This window comes from Drosophila nasuta, unplaced genomic scaffold, assembly GCF_023558535.2.
Source record: "Drosophila nasuta strain 15112-1781.00 unplaced genomic scaffold, ASM2355853v1 ctg30_pilon, whole genome shotgun sequence".
Lineage (NCBI taxonomy): Eukaryota > Metazoa > Arthropoda > Insecta > Diptera > Drosophilidae > Drosophila > Drosophila nasuta.
Genome location: NW_026869500.1, coordinates 131,233 through 136,582, shown reverse-complemented (window position 1 = coordinate 136,582; position 5,350 = coordinate 131,233).

The following is a 5,350-nucleotide window of genomic DNA, read 5'->3' as shown; positions in this document are numbered from 1 at the left end:
TGTGAGGCAGCACAGGACCTGCTTACGCAAAAAGTTAGAGAGTCAAAGACAGACGTGGCTATATTGAGCGAACCCTATCGCATTACATCCTCCAACACTTGGGTTGGAGATAAATCGCGTAAGGCAGCAGGCCCCACCAGCTACCGAGGTCATGGCTTTATCCGTGCCAAGGTACACGGTCTGTACATCTACAGTTGCTATCTTGCCCCGTCACTCAGCCAGGCGGACTACAACAGCATACTCGACAAGCTCGTCAACGATGCGAGAAGTAAAACCCCATGCCTCATTGCTGGAGACTTCAACGCATGGGCGACCGAATGGGGAAGCACATGCACCAACTTAAGAGGTAGGGCAGTCCTGGACTCTGTTGCTCTACTAGATGTAGTACTCCTAAATCGAGGGGGTGCAAACACATTTAGTAGAGGAACGGCAGGTTCAGTGATTGATCTGACGTTTGTGTGTAGCTCACTAGCCCAGAGAGCCTCTTGGAGAGTTAGCAGTGAATACACTCACAGCGACCACCAAGCTATAGTTGTGGAAATCAGGGACTGGAGATCAACGCCTCGGCAGCAAGCAGCACGAGGCAGCTCAGGTCCAGGCTAACCCAGGCATGCGACGCATCAATGCGTAAGGCAGGACGAGGAACAAAACACCAACCCGTATAGAAAGCTGTTCCTAGAGCTTTGCCACGAAGCCGACGCGGACCCCTGGGGTTCAGCCTACAAACTGGCTATGAAAAAACTCCACGCGTTCAGACCAGCTTGCCCATCATGCCCAGAATTATTGGAACAGTAGCACACTTATTCTCGAGCCAGCCGAGATCGGTGAATGGGATGGTTATTGATACTTCGACGTTCGCCAACGTGCCAGAGGACGAAATCCTGTCGGCAGCACGCTTGATCAAGCCAGGGAAAGCTCCAGGCCCAGACGGAATACCGAAAGCAGTTGTTAGAAAGGCCCTCGAGATACAACCAAGGTGCTTTGCCTCCACCTTTAGCAAATGAATGCTGGAAGGAGTGTTTCCTAATGCCTGGAAGATACAGGACTTGGTCCTAATTCCAAAAGGGAACAAGCCACCTGAAGTCCCTTCAGGGTACAGCCCCATTTGTCTCCTCGACTCGGTAGGCAAGGCTCTCGAGAGAGTAGTCTGCACGCGACTCAATACGCAGTTTGGCTTCCGGAAGGCCCGATCAAAAAGGCACGCAATCCAAGAGGTGACGGACTTGGCAAAAAAGGCCATAGTAGGCAAACGCTGGCTGTGGGGGGAAAAAGAGCACTGCCTAGTAGACGTCAGGAATGCGTTCAATTCAGCGAACTGGGACAAGATTATGCAAAGTCTGAACAACCTGACAACCTGACAGGCATAATAGGAAGCTACCTAAATGACAGAATTCTTCGCTACCAAACCAGTGAAGGAACCAAAACTTATGAAGTCACAGGAGGAGTCCCACAGGGATCGGTCCTCGGCCCGACCCTCTGGAATCTCATGTACGACGGGATTCTACGGCTGAGACTTCCACCAGGCGTGAAAATGATCGGGTTTGCGGACGATGTGGCAATCGTGGCAGTGGGCAAACACCTACGTGAACTGGAGATAGCCACCAACAGAGCAATTGTACAGGCCCAAGAATGGCTAACCAATGCAGGACTGAGCCTAGCAGAACACAAAACGGAGGCGGTGGAGCTCATCCAACAAAGGCGCATGGACGCGTACCCTCATCCCGGGAGTGAGTGAGTGGGTGAATAGGAAATGTCCGTGTTTGTGAACTTCTACCTGACGCAACTTCTGAGCTGACACGGCTGTTTTAAGGACTACCTCTTCCGTTTTGGGCATGAGGCAGACCCACTCTGTCCCCGATGCGGAATAGGGTACCCTGAAGACGCCGAGCACGTGTTTTTTAACTGTCCGAGGTTCAGAACAGAACGAGAAAGAGAAGGGAACGGAAGTATGAGGAACCGGTCACGCCATCGAATTTTGTATACCACATGTTGGTAAACATGGACAACTGGGAAGCTGCAGATGAAATGGCGAACGCAGTCATGAAGGAGCTACGGCGGGAAGAAAGATCCCGGAGAACTGAAGACGGCCGATAAGGCCATACTCTCCGCCGAAGTAATACTTAACGGTCGTTCCGGCGGAGAAGTAGACAGGAGCTTAAACAGGCATAGTCCTGGTTTCGCAGGGGATCCAGGGCGAATTGAGGCTAGTGCGTTCAGGGAATTCTCTATGTCCTCTCTGATCTTACTAGCTAGTGGACCTGATTTTCGCTCTAATTCCAGTGGGGGGGGAACGCAGACATTATACTAGACGAGCTAGGAAAGGCAATGCTGCACCGGAATACACGTACAGCATCTGTTACAACATGCGAGAGTACGAGGGCCAGCGGTTATAGCGGGCGACTTTAATGCCTGGGCAGTAGAATGGGGGAGCCGAGCATCAAATCAAGGAGGTAGGGCAGTCATTAATGCAATGAGTCAGCTCGACCTTATATTGCTGAACGACGGACTCAAACCAACATTTGACAACGACAAAGGCTCATCATACATTGACGTCACCTTCGCCAGTAGGGCTGTAGCAGGTGCGAAGTAGGATGTACTTGACGACGTGACAATGAGTGACAATGAATGCAATGATTGTTTTTTAATGTTACACTGAAGTGCGCTCGCAAGTGTTGACGAGAACCCATGGGGCCCGGCATATAAAATCGTCTACAAGAATTTAAATCAGCAGGGAGGAAAATATATATGGAGCCCGATGTCATGGCGAACATCGTAGAGGAGCTGTTTCCCAAGCAAACATCCCTATGGCAGCCGGCGCAGGTATCTCCTGCAATACTTTTCCCTTGCATCACTCCTGAGGAAATACTACAAGCCGCTAGCAGGATAAAGCCCGGTAAGGCCCCTGGACTTGACGGTATCTCAGGGATAGTTGCAAAAGCCGTTGCAGTAGCCAAACCGGTCATATTCAGCAGCACCTTCCAACAATTTCTCATGGAAGGGATATTCCCGAGCAAATGGAAAGAGCAAAAACTTGTTCTTATTCCGAAAGGGAAGGGCGACACATCCAACCAGTGGTTACCGCCCACTCTGCCTGCTGGATATTGTGGGAAGCTATTCGAGCGAATAATCTACAGTAGGATAGAAGCTTTTACGGAGGGACCTAATGGGCTGGCCCATCAACAGTATGGCTTCCGAAAGGGAAGGAGCACTCTTGACGCACTGGCCAACGTCCGGCATATTGCACAAAATGCACTAGCTGGAGAAAGATGGCTAGGAGGAGCAAAGAAATACTGTGCCATCGTCACTTTAGATGTGAAGAACGCCTCTAACACGGCAAGATGGACCAGTATTCTTAGTGCCATGAGCTCCATGGGAATCCCAGATTACCTAAAGGGTATAACTGGCAGCTATTTTAGGGACCGAGTACTTTGGTACGAAACGACCGATTCCCCAAAAAAGTACCAAGTCACCTCGGGAGTTCCGCAGGGGTCGGTCCTTGGACCAATCCTGTGGAACATTATGTATAATGGTATCCTGACCATTAGTACACCCCGTGATACGCAGCTGCACTGCTTTGCGGACGACGTGGCCATAACTGCCATGTCGGCGGCCCCAGGATGCCTGCTAGGAGGCTGATGGCCTCAGTGACGAGGGCGACACTGCTCTACGCCGCTCCAATATGGAGCTGCGTAACGGGAAAACCGTCCTATTTGAAGGAGATGTGGGCGGTCTATCGCACAGTAGCAGATGGGCAGATGGCGATCATCAACAAAAGGTCGATGGAGAAACGTACTTATTTCTGACCTAATAGCATGGTCCAACTGCAAACACAAGGAGCTGGATTATCACCTAACCCAGTTCCTTACTGACCATGGCTGCTTTTGGAGGTACCTATCAAGGTTTCATCACGTAGATACCCCACAGTGCATTTACTGCGTGAATGAGGTGGAGTCAGCAGAGCACGTGCTTTACTGAGGAGAGAGAACGTTTGATGAGAATGATAGGATCTCCACTATTACCATCGGGATTGCGAGCTGCGATGATGGCAGACGCTGTGACATGGCAGGCGTGCCACGCCATCATCATCAATATAATGACACGAGTGCGAGCTGACGAGACGACCAACAGAGCAGGTCGCCGATAGCTGATCCTCGACGCCCGTGTGGTGGCGGGCGTAAGAATCGCACATCTCCATCTACAGGAGGTAGATGGAATCTTTCTGAAGATTTTCCTGTCGGGGTTTAAATCCCCAAAAAAACACACACGCACACACACGGAGTCGGGGGGTTGCGTGTATGGCAAAGCTGCTGACTGGCTTTAACATGACAAAGCCCAGCGCGATCCATACATAGCAACACTCAAGCATCTCATCGCCTCCACGCGGCGTCCCTGGTAAGAGCTCCTTGGTATCCGTCAGGGAGGCTGGCTAAGATGAGAAGGCGGGCCAGCGGGGTTAAAACTCACCGACTGGTTTTTAAAAATCCAGTAAGCGTCTGCTACCCAGAGTTGGGCGCCATACTGGTTAGCGTCTGTCCCATATTGGGCGGCTATACTAGCGTAGCAACACTAATGTGGGTGTGCCCCTGGCAGAAGGGCTAAAATGCAAGGATGGGAGAAACTTAACTACATGGAAGTCGTTAAAAGTGTTAAAATTACGGTACAGGGAGTAGGAAACCCAGTGCCGGCGGTTGTGAGGGGTGAGCAAGCGGGCCCCCGGCCGTCGATATCCAGCGACCGCAGTGCTGAAGAGGTGGCAAACTTGGCCTCCCCGGCATCTAAAGATACAAGCAACGTGGCCATCGATCGTATCAGCGTGCCGTCTCTAAAGATAGGAGCGAAGTCGCCCCCAGGTTCGCCTTTGCGCCCCCTGGATCTTTCTACGGCATGCGAAGATGAGGACCTAGGCAGTGTACTAGCCAAAATGCAGAGTAGGATCATCCTACTGATGACGGCTTTCGAGACACAAAGACACGTCACGAAAGGATCGAAGGACGCATTAGCAGAGCTCGTCGCACTTAATAAAAGAGCACTAGCGCTGCAGGAGTGCAAGGCGAAAGACGTGGCTCCCAAGAGTACTGGTACCCAAACGGAGGGGCACCAGAAGCGAAAACCAACTGCCAATATCAAGGAAGCCCCAAGGACCAAGGTAATTCCAAGGACCAAGGGAATCCTTATCGAAAGCAGTGGGCAGTAGGCCGATGGGAAGATGGGGAAAAAGACTCCTAGGGCAGCAAAATATGCAGAGGTGCTGAAGAAGCCAACCCCGGAAAACTCAACCCATAGCGTCAAGGAGTGGGAAAAAGTAAGGCCTAAACGATTGCGCAAGAAACCGGAGGCACTTATACTAAAA